The sequence below is a fragment of the Lampetra fluviatilis genome, chromosome 25, assembly GCF_964198595.1.
Source record: "Lampetra fluviatilis chromosome 25, kcLamFluv1.1, whole genome shotgun sequence".
Taxonomy (NCBI): domain Eukaryota; kingdom Metazoa; phylum Chordata; class Hyperoartia; order Petromyzontiformes; family Petromyzontidae; genus Lampetra; species Lampetra fluviatilis.
In genome coordinates this window covers 3200004-3219059 of record NC_136299.1, presented here as the reverse complement: position 1 = coordinate 3219059, position 19056 = coordinate 3200004, and the positions used below count along the sequence as shown (strand labels likewise).

Genomic DNA, 19056 nt, shown 5'->3' with positions numbered 1-19056 from the left:
AGGACTGTTATCTAACGTGGAGCTAATTCACAGGCCCACTGGTTTGTCTCTCATGCCACTTGCTCTTTTTTTTTATTACGCACTTTTATTTAACTCACTCTGTCTGTTATCGTTATCGTTGTTGTATCCTCAAATCTTGTAACTCAATTTTAACCCACTTCCCAATGTTGGTATACTTATGTCATACTGATGACAATACTACATTCTCTTATAAAAAATATATATTTTTAAACGTTACTTTTTTATATGTTATGTTTCGGCTTGGGTCTAATTGTCCACGGTCAACTGACATTGGCTGTAATTGCCCAAGGTCCCTTACATTATGCCCCACGCTTTTATTTTTAGTCTGTTACAACAACAGTATATTAAACATATATAATGCAAAGTACTTCAACGGAAACAATTTTTTTTTACTTTTTAGTACATTTCATTAAAGCGTGTTTAAAAAAAAGTTGTTTTAAAATATATATTCTTATATTTGAGAACGTGGGACATTCTCCAACTCTGCAGTGGCGTAGCATATTTGTAAAATAACGTAACTCATTTACATTGTGCTGCATTTCCTATAAACGAGCGACCTAATAATGCCCAGTGTTTTCCAAGTGATAAATAATAACTACAAATTTAAATAAACATGAAGCAGTGCGTGAATAAAACATCATGACAGCACCATTAGTGTCTTCCCAGATTAACAAAGAACCCGTTGGCAATAAACTTCCAAGAATAACAACGCTCTGCTAGTTTAAATTATGTTTGCGCGTTTATTAATATACCAAAGTTGTTAAAAATGACGGGGTGACGACGAATAGAATGAAGCTGCGTTCTATTAGGGATAACACTGAGGGCGCGTAGTCACCCATCGACTTGCACACCACGTGACATCACACACGTTAGCTCCAGAGCCTTAAATGGCCCATCTCGAGACCTCGTCATGCTCTCTTAACACATTCCTGCGGAGGGAGCTGGTAGGAACGTCGGATTGCTCGGTCAATAGCCAGGGTCAACGTCGGCGTGGTGCATTCCGCAAATATGCCCGACTGTGAGGGCGGGCACAAGCCGGCGTGAGTAGGTTAAACGTTGAGTTTTATAAGGGCACCACGGGGTGACCAGCCCCTCCCCACACAGCCCCACCCCTCCCACCCCCCACCCAGCCCCACCCTCCCCACCCAGCCCCTCCCCACCCTCCCCTCCCCACACAGCCCCTCCCTCCCCACCCAGCCCCTCCCTGCACGACGGACGGACACACACCCCTGTGGGCTGGTGTAACCAGGGGGTTCCAACCAGTAAAACGATTTCATGACAAAAAAAAATGAACAAATACGCTGTCAGTGCCGAACCGAAGCAAAGCACAAGTCATCAGTGCACCACCCTCATCAGCGGCACCGCGTTAAAAACAAACACTATACATACAGCGTGCACTGGCCGTAGTTACAGGCAACGGCAACAACCATCAGAGGGGGGATGAATTTGCTGCGCGAGTTGACTTGTAGTTGCAAACTGGACGTTAAACGCGATGCCTGAAAAACAATGGGATATGAAACTGTTATCCATCAAACTAATCCATCAAACTACAGTATGTACGTGTGTGTGTATGTTGAACTTATTTCGCACCGTAGCCAACCCTGCTAATTGGAGGTGCGTGCTAATCGTAGCAAATGAAAACATATAGCAACAATTGAATGCCATTTAAACATGTACGTGTATTCATACGATCGTATGTATGTGTGTATATACAAACCAGGGATGTGCACTGATTCACCCATGATGACTTGGTATAGCTCGTTGACTTAGATTAAAGTCACAATTCCATTTGAGAAACTGAGTTCGCTCGTCAAACAATCGTTAAAGTATATATAATTGGCGACGTTTCACGCAATGACCATGGCCTGAAACGTCACGTATTTTTTTCTGAGGCCACAGTGTTGTTGACGTGTGTTGAGTTTGTGTATGTTCATTGTGCTTCAGCACCACTGCCAATGAATGCAGCATCAGAATATTCTTAGTTTAAATTCTATTCAGGAATATTTGCAATATATACGTTTTGATTGTCTGGTTTTATTTGTACAGTTTTGGAATAGTGCCATGAACCGAACGTGGAAGTTTCAGTGGCCTAGCAAAAATTCAGGAAAGGCATTTCCGCCATTGAGCACACATGCAGACGATCAATCAAATCCTAAAAATAGAGGAACCAATATCAAATTGCATTACATTATGCCTGGAGCTTACCGATGATAAAAAAAGCATTCTTTCAGTTCAGGGGAACCTTGAAGCAGCCATCATAACTTTAACATTTCTATACTCTTCGATTCTTTCGGTAAAGTCACGTAGGTAGAAAAATAATAGATCACGACGTTTCGATCGCAACACAAGCAGTCGTCATCAGGTGAGACAACCACAGCAAGAAAAAACTCACCTGATGACGATTGCTTATGTTGCGATCGAAACATCGTGATCTTTTATTTTTCTACCTACGTGACTTTACCGAAAGAGCCAAAGAGTATGGATTCCTACAGTCACGAAAGCCTCAAATCAAGATGTAACATTTGTACTTGATTTGTAGAAGTGGTATGTAATCAGTTCTCACGCACACAACTTGATTCCGGCATCGTAATAATGTATAAGTGTAAGAATCTATTTTAGTTCATGAATTGTGGCATCGTCATGTACCTGTTTAAGAATAGTTTATGCAACTGGTGACCCAGCTGGCACAATAGAAACATACCCGCAGAGTATATATATCCACATGATAAGCCACTCCGTTGCGCTATCATTTGTGGCCAGGTCGTTTCTGCCAAAGAGCTGTATATCTGAGTGGGCTTAACCTGGTTTTTATTTTTAACAACCTCAAAGCCAGTGATTAAATTGAACTCGCAACCTTCTGATTGCGAGTTCACATACTGGTTGCGGGTGGACTCAACCCATCAACCGGTCCAGGTCGATAAAAAAACGCACCACTTTGTGGGAAATTCAACAGACCCGGTCGTCCGATAGCTAAAACTCACCCGAGTCATCGGGAAGTGGAGTATTGATTGCTAGCTCGGGCCTGTAAACAGGAGATGAGCACCAAGGGCAACCAAAGCCGCAATGCCCATTTGAGCAAAGAATTCACCTTGACCTCGTGTTTATTTTCTTGAGGCACTGGATTCGAACCCAGGGTCCGGACAATTGCGGGCAGACGCAGAGCAAGCCCTCTTGAGCGACGCAACAACAGCCTCACAGCAAGTTATTTATACTTGCTGACACGAGGCATTATGTCTGCTGAGCGTAGAGAGCTCTGTTGGCTCGAGAGCAGGTTTCCCATATGGCCTCGAATATAGAAAGGATCCTCGTCTAATACCAGAAAAAATGCAATCAGAAAATGTGTTTGCTGTAAATTGCTTTACGTTATTGTTGCGGTTGGATACATTTCGCAGAAGATACCACATTTTCTCTAGACTTTGTGAACACAATTAACGAGCTAAACTCACTAAATAAGAACGCGACGTGGTAGTCGCTACGCTCAATAATCAGTCATTGCAGGGGTAATTACGGTTGTGTAATCTGCACAGGAGCGGGTATTTTTAGGGTAAACAGTAAACAACGTGTGTGTGTATGTGTCTAACAGTGTGGAGAGCGGTAGTGTAGTGGTTAGCGCGCTGCGCTCTGAACCTGGCGACCCGGTGTAACAGGCCGTAGTATACCCAGGGTTAAAACGGCCTAGGCTAGATTATACCCGGGTATATTATGGCCTAGGCCCATTTATACTCTGGGGTATATTATGGCCTAGGCCAAATTATACCCCTCTAGGCCAAATCATACCCCCATGATAGTAATAGTGTTGAGCGATATACACATGCATTTCTACATTTTTACAACATTTTATTTAAAACTGTTTTCACATAGACTTTGATTGCTTCAACCAGAAAAACTTTAATAATAACCCTAACCCTATCCCTAACCCTAACCCTATCCCTAACCCTAAAAATGCTTCAATTGATCAAATTGAGATTCTTACTTCCATTTATACGCTTTTTAGATATCTATTGAAGTTCGTTTGAACTTTCACATGGCGCATATTCTGGCCTTGGAGGGTATGGTCTGGCCCAGACTAGTTCAAACCCCCGGGGGGTATAGTTTAGCCGAGGACACTTTATCCCCCACGGGTATACTCTGGCCTGGGCCAAACTATACCCGGGTTTAATCGGGGCAGGGGTTATTTTAGCCTGTTACACCGGGTTTGATTCCCGCTCACGGCAAACACCAGTGACGATTATCTGAACTGGTCCAGGGCCTCCTCTAGGTCGACTCAGCCTCAAATGAGTACCCGGTGCAATGTGTAAACATTGCCGCTAGGAAGACAAAGGCGGCCAGGCGTGGTGTTGGCCACCAACCCCCTCGTGTGCCGTGCCTTCCTTTATAGGTTCTCGCTAACCGCACTTGCTCCTACAGTCTGTTAAGGCTATATGGGGATCTTTGTCTTTATCTTTGTCTCATAGTGTGTGTGTGTGTATCTCACTGTGTGCATGTGTGTGTGAAACTGCACATTCAGTGACTTTAGAGCTATCGTTCTCACTTTACGAATGCACAATACCGCAGAGTGCAATTTGGTTTTGAATAGCCATGTCATGGATTGTCTCGCAATGATGCTCCTTGTAAAAAAAAAATGTCGGGCCCCCGTCCCCTCGGAAAAACCTGACAAGCAACCTGACAAGACAAATATCCCCGGTCCCCAGGGACTCATTCTGAGACTGAGTTGACGTCGGGGAGGCCCAGGGCCAATTTAGATATTCGTCAACTCGTGTTGACCGTGCGTGAGAATTGAACTCGGGCCGCAGGGCGCGCTAAATACTTCGCTGCCGTGCCAATCTGCGCCACCACCACTACCACCAGCACGCGCTACCAAATTGAGCTATTGTATCTTAATGCTCTCTCGTCAGGTTCTAAATAATGGAATTGATCGTTCAATCGATTGAAGTGTGGCCTCTGGAGTTTTGTGGAGGATTTGTTGTGGGTATAACATGCCGAAAGAGATTTGCCTGCTCCTTATTGGACATGCACGTATTACGATTGGATGGCATTCAGTACGTGGTTTTTACAAACACGATACAAATGGTGCATTGCAATTTGACGCAATTCGGTTTTATTCACTGCAGTATAAACGCATGTTGTACCGTTACAAAAGATTATTCTCGGGAGCTTCCACGGTGGTGTCATGGGGCGCACACTGGACTTGCAATTGAGAAGTCGCTGCTTCGATTACATCTTACCCAGCGGTGTAAACGGAATACGCCATAGTTTGAAAAATAAGAATAGGTTTTAGAATTTATGACAACAAAACAGGTGTTAAGATATTTTAAACACCAAATAGACACCTTTTGCAAGGAACCAAGTCTGCATAAACCACACGCACTTGTGGTAAAACATGCAAACAAGTATGCTCTGATAATATATGCATTGCCTTTGAAACTGAATGGCCTATACCTATCTTGGAAAAGCTATCTATTTTGTGTTTGAACATCTTCACACCTATTTATTGCTAGAAATGGTAAAACCTATTCTTATTTTGAATACTTTGCTATGAGCAAAAAAATGTCACATAGATATGCCATCGTTGTTTGATCGGCACGTGGCGTGTGGTTTGGGAAGGTGAAGTGTGGGGTGCGCCCACATCTTTCCAATACGTCAAGTTAATGTGGAAGAGTAGACCAAATACCACTCACTGCAGAGCTCCCTCTAGTGGAGGCCCCTTCCGCCAGCAGTGGCGTGAACAAGCAATTGCAGGGCTGCACCTTTTTGCTCTCGATTACCACTGACAGTACGATTTAAGAAGTGAACAAAGATTAAAACATATATATGAACCATTAATATTTATCGTCTGCTTCACAGAGGACCTTACAGATCCCGCGATGTGATCCGAAAAAGAGTAGGAAGCCACGTGTTCTGGCAACACGGTACATTTTTTGTAAATCACTTCTCAAATTACTTAGTTGGGTATAACCAAATAGCGGCATCGTCCCCTGTATGAAAGCGTATTTAACTTCTTTCGCACCGTACGTGGCCAACCGTGCTACTGGCAGACTATACTTGTCCGTGAAATGCAGTGCCTTCGTGATGGCCTTGGGCTATAAGATAACACAATTACCGAATGTGCTGATTACAGTGCTGGTTTGCCTTCACTTTACGCGGCAGTAGTAGATGCGTTCCGAAGAAAAGGCGCACAAAGCGAAGCCGCTCGAGACAGCCGCCTGCTAAATAGCAGGCACAGAACACACAGTGCAATGTTGTCCCACGTCCAACCACGTAGCCGCATATGAGTGAATTCAAACTACATAATACAGAGAATTTTGGGCAGAAATATGTTAGCCGCATTTACGCAAAATCACACAGACCGAACCCAAAAACCTTGATTATGAATAATACTGGTTGCGAAAGCTTACGTGTTAAAATAAACCGAACCCGCATACAATTATGGAAACATGTAATGTATTATAATAAAATTGGCTGTAAGCATGTGCAGTATTTTTTTATATCAGCTCAGAGTTTTTTCATAAAACCTGTGCTGTAAATCTCTTTTTATAACATTCGATATAACTTAAACTTCATTGACAGACTGTGAATTGCGAATGACAAAAATAATGGGTGATATTAAAAAAGCAATATTTATGGCAATGAATACTCTGGGGCATTTATTTAAGTCTTGTAGGCTCAATTAAAATATTATTACGTCGTTTAAAATGTGAATCTATAGTTGGATGTTTAGAGCTTTTATTGCAATCTATACAAGTTAATTGTAGAGAATTTTGACATGAAAATTTTGCATATCCAATCTTAGATTTATTCGAAATTACACCATTTCAACATTCATCATCTGTCAGACATGCGATAATTATTTCTGATTGTGATCTAGCATCACCGACGTTATGAACATTTATAACCTGAAAATATTTAATCATCCCCCACTCCCCATCCCCCAACTCCCCGACTCCCTTGACTTCGTACCTATCGCCAAGGTGACTGTGTGGGGTAACATTTATTTTGGCCAAAAATTGTTTCGTAATCCATGAACATACAGCTATAGTCATAAAATGTAATAAAAACTAAATTGAAACGTTGCCAAAGACTTCACTTTACTTCAACTAAAATAACCACATGCAGCTCTTTCATATGCATTGTGACATCGCCATATAAATACCGCTCTCGCCGGGTCCATTTGTCTTTTAAAACTTATTCTATTCTAAGCTAATTCGGCTGTGACGGTCCCACCTGATGACGGAGACTTGTGTTGCCTCCGAAACGTCGTGATTTTTGTTTTTGTTTTTATTTTATTTTATTTTCATTAATTGTGATGTTTTACCTACGTGACTTTACCGACAAAACCTAAGAATATGATTCCTTGCAGTCACGAAAGCTTCAAATCTAGTTTTAAAACTTAACCAAGAGCACCGAGATCTTCAGTTTCATTCTCGGGCCCTCGTTCGAAATCACGTTTTATCCGAATGTTGTGTCTTGCTTTGCCACAGAAATGGCTGTTTTTCCCCGACAAAAGTCTCAAAACTCAAAGCAGTAGCACGGTAGCAGTTCTTTTGGCGATGGAAGGATGCATCTGTCATTGTATTCTTTAAAATACAACATTTGAAAATCAATATGTCGTGCTATCAGGAGGACAGTGTGAGAAATTACCCAGTCTTTATAACTTCTCCTCCCTGCACTTTCCATTTGAATTATGCATTGAGTGAGTGTGTTGAAGCATCCCGAGAAAAAGTGAACTGCAGTCTAGTTTTTTCTAGAAAAAGAAAAAAAAACGATTTAAGCGTTAAATCTGAATGTGTGAAATTTTATAAATACATTTGGCACTGAATATGGTTATTTTAAAACGGGGAGGGAGGAGAAGGGGGAACGTTACCTACGGTCATAATTTTCTGAACAGAAACAAAGTAAATGTCAAGAGCCAAGCCGCCGTTTTCATCTGAGATTCAGCGCTTGCTGCCATTACGCAGATAAGCACACAGCCGCAGCGTTAGCCTGCCTCAGAAGCATTCGCGACACAATTACCTACATTCGCAACCGCCCAATAGTGCGCGTGTTCCGCTTTACGTGGGGTTCATAAAATTCCAACGCATGTAGACGCGGGGTGTTTATATTATGCGTGGTGCATTTAAGAGGCCCGTATTTCGTGAGCGGTTTGTGGCGTTTGCTACCTGACCTCTGTAACATCCGCAGTAGGAAGTTAAATTCCATAGCTTTTCATTAGGAGTCTGAGAACAAATTCCACCGGCCTTTGTCACCTGTGCTGCCTAACAAAAGAGATGTGTTTATATTATGTGTGGTGCATTTAAGAGGCCGGTATTTCGTGAGCGGTTTGTGGTGTTTGCTAACTGACCTCTGTCATATCCGCAGTAGGAAGTAAAATTCCACGGCTTTTCATGAGGAGTCGAAGAATAACTTCCGCCAGCCTTTGTCATCAGTGCTGCCTAACAGCAGCAATGTTTATGAAGGTGATGCGCCAAACATCAGTGATGGCAGAGGGCCTTCCTAAGAGGTTTGGCGGTTTATTGTTAGTGCTTGCAAACCCAATACCGGTTAAAGAGACCCAGCGCTGCTGTTATTATATGGCTCTATACTCATCTGGAATATGGAATTGTCACTAAAATGACCTACTTCTTGTGACATTACTGCCAAAAGTAGGTCATTGAGAGCCAATTGTTATACAGTGCAATGTATACATGCATGAAATTAGCCGTAAATAAATACATCGAGTAATAATACGATGGCATTGCGAAAAGACATGGAGGATTATTGAATGGTTTCGCAATGGTTAGTCTTGCAAAATAAATACCACAATTTCAAATGTGTGAAAGCAAATTCATTTGTTATTTCGCAACCACAATAATACAAATCAAGCCATGTGTGTTAATCATCACAGCCGAAGCACCAAACAGCATTGATTTCGAGGTGGACATCACCAACATACTTTGGAAGACCGCTTCAATTCTCCCTGAATCAAATGCTTTTGAATAATCTACAACAGCCAGGGCAGAGTGACATTTGATATTCACGTGGCATTTTGAGAATCTAGTTGATTCTCAAAACGGTAGATAAACCTTTATTTCCCCACTCTGTTTATTTGGCCTCTTTATTCTTAATTATTAAGTCCTTCGTGATCTTAATAAACAATTTGTTTACACGTGTAAAGCCGAAAACAAAGGAGTACTTCCCCGACATGGTATGTGTGCAAACGGACAGTTAGGAAGTGTGTCAAAGCCTCTGATTGGTGCAGGGAGGCCTCAAAGAGGATTGGCTAAGGACAGAGCATTGAAATCATTGGTGGAGAGAAATTCAAACGTAAAAGACGGGAAACGAGGGTGGACTGTCAGTGGGGGGGAACAGTTGACAACCGTTAGAGGAGGACGTGGATTGGCTGAGGGAAATGGGGTGAGCGAACCTTCCAGAAAGGGGGCTCGAGGAATATAAAAGGGGATAAGCACAAGGGGAAGAGAGGGTTGGAGAGTCGACAAAGTTGGAACCTGAAGAACTGAAGTCGAGGGCCTAGGAATAGCTGTTCGTGTCCACAATAACGGCTCTTAGTAAGGCAAGGATGTGTGTCGGCATCGTTACACAAGCAATGAGAGGATATTAGATCCATAACAATCTTATTTCAGTACAGCACAAAGGCCTTAAAAAACAAAAGTATTGTGTATATATAAATTACCAAAATCAATTGCGCCGATGGAACAGCTCCACTGATATTGCACGAAGGAAATAACACAATACGTATCGGAAAAGAGTCTGCCAAGGAGACGTGATCTCACCAAGGCTAATTAACAGAAGTATGAGAATATATTTTCTATAAAGAATGAGGTTTGAGAATTAAAGGCATGAGGATAAATGGAGCTGGTATTGACCATCAGAGAATTGCTGATAACAACGTCAAAAGTATAACCCAATGGACATCTTTTAAAAATATATGTATTTTTAAAAAATTATACAAAATGTAATGAGTAAAGAGTCCGCTTGGCAGACGTAAGCCTCGTTAATGTCGTTTATTTACCGATGGGCCTGGAAAAGTCGATTCGCACAGCTATATTATTGACAATAAACCACCCGAGGCTTTCCGTGTCCTGCGCTTCTAATAGAACGTGTTTCATGATGCAGCTCTCCAGCGGTATTGTCGTCAAGATAAATTTAAGTTAATTGCGGAGGGTCGAAACGAGCTTTGCGGGCAAATTAACCCGGTTTGCCTTTCGGGGGGGGGGGACGAGCGGCGTGGGCCGATCGATCGCCGCTACGCATACGACGTGCATCTTGAGGTGCGTGCGCAAGTCGCTGCCCTGTTTCACGGTGCGTTTACTGGTGCCTCTCTATCTACGATCCGCATCATCGGACACTTGACGACAAAAAAATATACAGCAAAAAGATTCTAAGAAATAGTGCAACGTGGAGGGATGCACGCTTGAAACGCATAGAGATGTATGTACATATGTACGTGTGTGTTGGACTTATTTTGCACCGTACATAGCCAACGGGAGTTGGATACATGCTGTATCCTTTGCATGGGATGCACGGATCAGGGAATAATTACTGATTGCGGTGTTGACTGTGGACATCGCATTGACTGCGGAGGGAAGTTAAGTGGGCTTGCGTTGGGTTCAGTGTGTTTGGTTATTTATAAATGAGAGGTGAAGGATACATTTATAAACAACAACAACATGTAACATTGTTTCCGAACTTACGAATATGAAAAAAATCTTACCAATATCACGTACTTTTGAAAGATGTAAGATTATACACATAGTTTTAGTGATCTGTGCCTAACGTCTACCTGAGTCAACCCCTTATCAGTGCCTACCTTATTCTTGGCTATTTCGGTAAAGTCACGTAGAAGGGAAATAATAAAATAATATTTATATAAAACAATACAAATTCACACGACGTTTCACGTACTTATCAGTGCCTACCTTATTACAGCCCAATTCAGACTTTATGGGTCACTCCGTGCTGTTATAAATCTCAGCGTTCATCCTACAAACTGCCAGCACAAGGGAGAAACACAAACAAATAGACAAAAAATGTGCCCGTATTGAAACGGTAGTACGCCGTATGGACCTAAACACTCAGTTTCCCTCTATGCGGGTAAACCTTATGGGTTGACAGGTCTGCTAACGTCTGAAAACTGTCTGCTGTGTGTAATGCTGGGTAGACTACGTGGATTTTCATGCGATTTTAAAAACTTCGTTTTTCATGGAAGGCAATTTACACCAAATGTGATTGTTATTTTTAGTAATTAAATAATTTCAATTCGACTTTTTCATTTAATTACATTTTTATTAACCCGTCATATGACAGGCCACTAAACTAGTATATTATTGTTTACAAAAATGCAATCTATGCACTTAAATCATCGCTATTTTTCGAGTACATTGTGATTGTGACTTGTCTTTTTTCATTGTGCTATGATTAATATGCTACGTTGTTCGATTCGAGGATTCGTGAAACTAATGTGGTGCCATGTTCTTGTGTATTTTTTCCAACACCGCCCGTTGTCTTGCCCACACTAAGACGTCTGTTAACACACACACACATTACATGCGTGTGCTTGCACGAACGCTCACACATATGGCAATGCTTAACCACACATGCACACAAATATGTGTAAACACGCTTACACACACACACACACACCAACTCGCGTACACACAAATTATCTCGCACACACATGAACTCACACTCACTCATACACGAACGCACGCACTCACACGCGAACACTCACATACTCATGCATGACCACTCACATGCAAAGATTCACATACATATATACACCCTCACACATGAACACACACGCACGCATGCACTCCCTCACACACTCACATACATACTCACACACGAACACTCACATTCACATACATGCACACTCCCTCACACATGAACACACACGCACGCACTCCCTCACACACTCACACAGAGGACGCTCACCGCCGGGGCCAGGGCCTGCTGGTGCACTGCCAGGCCGGCGTGTCGCGCTCGGCCACCATCGTCATCGCGTACCTCATGAAGCACACGCGCATGACCATGACGGACGCCTACAAGTTCGTCAAGGGGAAGCGGCCCATCATCTCGCCTAACCTCAACTTCATGGGGCAGCTGCTGGAGTTCGAGGAGGACCTCAACAGTGGCGTGACCCCGCGCATCCTCAAGCCCAAGCTCCCGGGCCTGGAGACCGTTGTCTGACGCATGTCCCGCCGAAGCGGCAACGGCCGACGTTTCGCCACACGTTGCCATCACAGGGGCGATGTCATCGAGGGGAGGAATGACCTTGAGTGTAGCTTGGCTGCACCAGCACTCTCCGGCTGAGTCTACGGGGCCTGCACAGTGGCCAGCTACGTCTGAAGTCATCGCTTTGTCCTATTTGAGAAGTCTTCATTGTCGTCGCTGTCGTTAACTTCAATGTTATCCCGGGCCCGTTCATTCACTGTCACACGAAGCGATATCCAGTTGTGTCTTCTACACGTCTTCAAACCAAAGCCGCTCAGTTTAAAGACGATTCTACGGTCTTGAAACCATCTTCAGTGTGACATTTAGAAAATTTATATTTTTAAGTGTCGCGATTCTCTTTTGACGACCGTCAACGTAATCAACACAGCTTTATTGAGATTTACTATGAAATAGTAACTTCGGCAACATTTTACTGGCTTTTCCGCAAAGCCTGGATTGTCAGCTTTTTTTTTCAGACGTCCATCATGTGACATTCAAGATTACCGTCGATTCACACGCATCACGTTGTCAACTGTTTGAATTGTGGCTTTTTTTTTGGTAGGTCTCTGTCAACTGCTCCAACAAGAGGGCACTTGAACTGCCGCGTGAATCTTCACTCACCAACCGAGCAAGCTAATTACATTAAAAGCCCTCTTTAAATTAAAAATAAAACGATTGTAACCAACGTTACGTTCGACAATTGCTCATTGCACAACAATGTTAACCAACTTTACAATTCAATTCATTTTAAAAAATGTTAACACGTGTATCTACTACATAGGGTCCGAGCTGAGCAACCTCCAGCAATAAATACGCAACAGCGCAAACACAGAAATGGCTTCCCAGTCACGAGAGCAAAGGAAAAAAAACCCGAAGAGAAATAGCATAAATGGAATTACACTTAAATATTAAAGGCCATGCGTTGGCGAGGTATTAAACTAGGTCATGTCGACCACCTGTAGAATCGCAAACGCTGCAGGTTTTTACTGCTCAATGCTGCAAGTCGGGTCACTTTTTGGCATCCTCCTAATGGAATAAAAAATTGCCTGCAAGCCCGACTCACAAGTTACACGAAAATCCCTTCCCCCCCCTCCCCGTCCGCTCCCCACAGCGGAGGCTTCGTGAGCGGAGCGGCATTTTACTCAACCTTAGGAGAGTTCCGGCAAAGTTATGGAAGACAGATGTGGAACGTCGCCGATCGAGAAAAGTTGATGGCACTATTCATTAACCCGTGCCGCGTCGGCATCTTATGTCTCTTGTGTCTGTTACGTGATTCACGTCCGTTATGCCACTTTTGTTACGTCTGTTATGCCACTTTTGTCTCAGGCCCAAGTTGTGTGGCCACATCCCGAACATAATTAATCATCATATTGGGTGATGCTGACTTAGTTTATGTTGCACTATTACACGATTGGTATATTATATTATTATTATTGTTTAAGTCGCATAAAAACAGAAAACATACCGAGGGTATGTGAAGGTAATTTTAGTTTTTTTTTCTTTAGCAAACTCCGGCATGAGTTGAAACTACAGCGAGTAAGAGAGAGCTGTTTTTGCGCAGCGTACAGTTGCATTCAAAATGCGATGCAAACAAAAAAAACAGGCAACCAAGGCCAGAGAGAGATATTTTGTTTTTGTAATTTTGCACAAAACTTGTCCAAGGAAGTTCGTGAAGTCGCGTGTCGCGTGACGTTAAAGAACGCGGCCACTTCGATGTACCTTGCACAGGGTTCCGCGTGTAGCCGGGAAAGAGTTTGTCCTCGCTTCATCACTTATTTCGGCATCGGTCAATTCACATTTAAATTGCCTCGTTTCGCGATGGCTAAATTGATGGCGTCGTGGAAGTGGCCAAAAAGGAAGTCAAGCGGGGGGATTTTGTTTGCGTTGGGGCTGATTGCCAGAATCTCATCCACACAGCCGCCATCACCGTCAACGGACAGCATTGAGCATAAACAGATGCACACTTTGGCCACGGTGTTGCCAATACTGCCTACGGTGGCGTCGCGGTTAGCGCGCTGCACTACGAACCCGGTGACCCGAGTTCGAATTCCACTCACGGCCAACACCGGTGACGATTAATTATCTGAATCGATCCCGGGCTTCCGCTAGGTCGACTCAGCCTCAAATGAGTTCCTAGTGTGATGTGTATGTAAACATCGCCACTTGGAAGGAAAGCTGAAGACAAAGCTGGAGCTGCCCCCCCCCCCCCCCACTTGCTCGTGTGCAGTGCCGGCCGAAGTAGGTACACGTTAAAAGCACTTGCCCCAACAGTCCCTTAAGGCTATAGGGGGGATCTTTGTCTTTGGTTGTGCTGCACAACTCCCCAGTGTGTTTTCGTGGTGCACCGCATTTCGCTCGACTCAAGATGTCCGACATTTCTCACCACGTGCTTGGAAGCTTCTTCAGGAACTGAATACAAAGCTGCCCAGCACATGGAGCGAAACGCCGGACATCATTTCCGAACAACATTCGGTAACTTACCTGAAAAAAACATCGGCAAGCGATGCTGTAGCTCATGTTTCTTCTCCAAGAATCATTTATTCTTCCTAGCCACAGCAGCCAGGTTCGCCTTGATGAGTATCTGAAGTGTCACATCTCGACGGATTGTAAGCTTGTCCAGACCACTGCCTTCGCAAACAGTCAGCAGTGACATTGCGCACTTTTCTTGCGATATTCAAATTAAATATAAATGTTTTTGTTTAAAGCATTGCTTGTGAGAAAAAAAACTGACGAAATTATTTGTATTTAACTTCTCAACGATTCATGTAAACCACCCTACTTCTACATGCCTGGAAAGGTGTGCTGTTCTAACTTATAACCTCTTTTCCACGACGCAACCGAACCATACGGGCGCCGTGCCAGGCCAACCCAGTGCAGCTCAGGCAGAACGAAGTTATTTTTTCCACTGCATCCGAGCCATGCCACTGATCGTACGCACAATAAACGAGTCAAGTCACAGGTAAATTTTGTGCTAATTGCTTTGTATCCTCACTGTGTACTTAACTTTGCCCCTGGCTCTGCCCCAAGCCAAATTCAGACATCTTGTGAGCCCAGCGAGAGGTTAATTACCTCGCCTGGTATGCAGGAGGCCATGGGTTTGATCCTGACCCTGACGCCTGTATATTTGGAGTTTGCATGTTCCCCCCTTGGTAGTGTGGATTTTTTTCTGCAGGTCCTCCCATTTTTCCCTCCAGATTTAGAAACATGCCTGTAGAGTATTTGGCTGCTCTAAATTTACACACCATGAGCCACTTCGCTTCTGGAAAAGAGATATATAGCTCAGTGGGCCTTACCTGATAAATAAAAATAGTTTAATTAAAAAAATGGTTGAGTATCATGGTCTGGTTCCAGCTCGGCATAGCAAATAGCTAAATGGGAAACAACCCATAGAGTGAGGGTTCCGTGCTGGCTTGGCTCAGATGTACCAGTGGAAAAGGGGAACTAGGGCTCATGTGGCAGGGAAAGGAGGGCATGTGAAGGTACCACGTAGCTCATGGAGATGAGACATGTTAAACCACGATGTTGATTGCCCTGGGCACTTTAAATATTTTGTTTTGTAGAAATGTGAATTTAAATCTCACGTCTGGACATGCTTGCTTTACAGGGACGAGCAAAGACTGTTTATGTTTGGTAAGTGGACTAAGTGTTGGCAGAAGCCGATAAATCAGGTATCCGAGCAGCGTGACTGAAACAGCTGCTGTTAGCAGACCTAAACGCATGCTAAGTGGGTATGCGTCAAATACTGTCTGGTGTACGAGGCGATACCTGAGTGAAATGCAAAAGCACGTGAGTGAAGTTAAGAATGTCTACGATGATATTGCTGCTCTAAGAGTGATTTTGGTCGTCGTGAAGCCACCCTACCCCTACTTTCCCGACACAATTCTACTGCTGCACGCACACTCCCTCCCTTTCCACAGCCCTCACCACTACCCAAACCAGCCAAAGCCTTTGTCTGGGGGAAGGAGCGAGGCCTACATTGGAAGGTCTGGGGCCTATAGAGGAAGGGGTGGGGCCTATAGTCGGAGTTAAGTTCAGTTTATTTATTAGGTATAGCCCTGTGAGCCATGCGGCTCTTGAATCGGGTGCAACCGCAACAAACAAAAACGTGAACGAGGGGAGGGGTGGGGTCTATAGCGGAAGGGGCAAGGCCAACGGAAGTTGAACTTGCCTGTTGATTTCAGGTAAAATAACACTGGTCAACAAAAAAAAAGTTTTTTTCTGGCCTGGACTTTTGCAGCTGTTTTAGACTAATTTCAGGGTGCTAATTCCAAATCTGTTCTCAGATTTGCTCTATCACATCTCATTATTATGCTATCGGCATACCCCATTTTCATTGATTTTACCCGAAATTAACTCTGTCACTTATGATTGCAAGTTGTTGCGAGTCAGTGACTGCTTTAGTGTTAAAATATGGTGCTTTTTTAGGATAGTGTGTTTATAATATAATTTTATGTAGATATCCACATTTATTTAATATTTTTCTTCCTCAGTTTTAATTGAAAATGCAATATTAGATATCTCAAAAACCTGATGTGATAGACAAAAACTGATGTCAGATTTGGAATCGGCACCCCAAAATTACCTTAAAACCGTTGGAATACCTTATGCCAGAAAAAGTGTGTTGACCAGTGTAATCGAATGCAGTTAGCAACGCATGCCTTTAATGCTGCAGATGTGGCCAAAGGCCAACTCGTTTAAGTTATTATTAGTGCCAAATTGTTAGAAATAAAGTAGACATGTGGATAGCATAACTTTTCTAAGACAAAAACAATGTCCAATTAAAAAAACATTTTAATATTTTTAAATGTTGTTTTTACTCCCAATGTTTTCCCCCCGAATTATATTCCAATGGCGCTATTAGCATCGTGTCACAAGACGAAGACTTTTCCATTTGTAACTCTGCAGCTAAAGCAGTGCAGCACTAACTTGTGTTTCGGAGAATTTGGAAAGCCGGCGTTTGCAGCATGCCACCGCGGAGCTACGTGTGCGGTTATTGAAAATAAAATAACGTAAAAATGTCCTTCACTTGTCCCATACGCTGGGGTACAGGCAATAAACTGATGCGAGTTTGCAGGATCATATTCCAGTAAATGCCCAAAAGCAATAGTAACTCACCCACTTACTTCCCTCCCACCTTGCTACCATGACTCACTCGTTTTTTCTGTCAATTCTAAAGCATAACACTCTTCTCTATTTCAATAAAGAACGATCGTAACAGGCGAAGTTGAGTGTAAGTATTCAATTGGGGTTATTGCATGTGACGTGCCAGCCGAACTGCGGTGGAATTGTACAAGTCTCACTGTATTATGCACGACCTTGATGGCGAAAATCAGAACAATTACATGTTAGCGATAATGTGGGGCCATCATAGAACGATCATCTGCATTGTCACGGGAAAAATGGAAGAAATTTTTTCACCTGAGAGTTATCTACCTGCTGTGACATGGGTGCAAGAAATGAAACGTGGTTGCCACCTATTCTAGCCAAACAGAAACAAGGCGTTTGTGTTAATTGTATACTTTGGCTTTCACATAGGAACTTGGATTTATCTTGGGTTTGATTGGCTTTGTCGGGTGGTGGAAGGTTTTAGGAAAAAAAAAGCATACCTACACGATCTAACCCAGTAGAAACGTAATTACAAATCAACGCTATTGTTTTTGCTTTATTCATGCCCACATGGTACAAAAATAAGTTAAGTGCAATAACACTTCTAAACAAATTTTGGTATATTTAAAATGTGTTCAACATTTTGACTTCATAAGCCTTAAAAACTAAAATCAAGAATGTTCTTTTTTCACACTTATTATATCAGATAAAGACTGAAGGTGTTTTTCAAAGTCTATTCACACCATGCTTAAGAGTAGACGGATACCCAACAAAGCTTCATTCGGCCACGGTAACTGGCAGTAATCCACGCAATCCCCGCAGCATAAACCAACTCCGCCAGCGTGACCAACTTGAAAATCCTGTCATGATAAGAGCTCTGTTTTCGGTGCATCATCACTGCCGCTGCTACACTTCAAGCGCCATGGTATTCATGCTGTCGTTTCACCAGTACGTAACTGTCGCCAGACTTGAAACTGCTGCATTACTTAATACGTTTCACTTGTCTTAACACCCAACAGCAATCACAAAAAAAAACAATGGCAGATTGCTGCTTATCTAATGTGCAAGTGTGCAAGAGCATTGCCTCGTTCGATGCGATACATAGAGTGGCAAAACAATACTCCCTGCGGTGGCAAAACCTGAAAAAAATGGCACGTGGGCTATGCCCCATTAACCTTCACATTTTACCAAAACCACAATGACATAAAATGACTGAAAGTCCAATTGCTTATTTTTCCTCATGCGTATTGGCGATGGTGGCTATTCACGCCTGTAATCCAGCACTGCGGAGGCAAGGGTTTATGGATCACAGACATATTGTGAAACTCTCTTCCTATGGGTGCCGAGCTGCCGTACCCTGGCTTGCCAGGAGAAGACAGTACAGCAAAGTGTGGACTCCACCTGTTCCATCTGCATTGGGATAGTGTAAATATAGAGGAAAATTGTTGACATCGTTTCATCACGTGGCTGCCTTGTTGATTGTGGTTCCTCGCGTCTCTGAGGCAATCTTTCTTCGAGACTGAATGAATATTGTGCGCGTTACAAGTTGGAATTAATATTTATATTTAAAACCTATATTATGGTGCATTTCTCACATCACATTTAGGGTTATATTACAGCATATCGACGAGGTACATGTTTAAACCCCAGAATGCTATTGGTAAAGTCAAACAGATATCCAGGCGCGTGACTTAAACTGTTTTATGGGGTGGCTGGATGGCA

General features: G+C 43.1%; 1 pseudogene across 1 annotated transcript in view; it reads left to right on the top strand.

Moving 5' to 3' along the window:
• Positions 1-18416, top strand: part of LOC144941607 (dual specificity protein phosphatase 10-like) — a 142969-nt pseudogene extending 124553 nt beyond the window's left edge. Inside the window, exon 6 of the transcript XR_013639251.1 lies at positions 11939-18416. The product of XR_013639251.1 is annotated as a dual specificity protein phosphatase 10-like (transcript). The remainder of the gene's footprint in view (positions 1-11938) is intronic.
• The last annotated feature ends 640 nt before the right edge of the window (positions 18417-19056 follow it).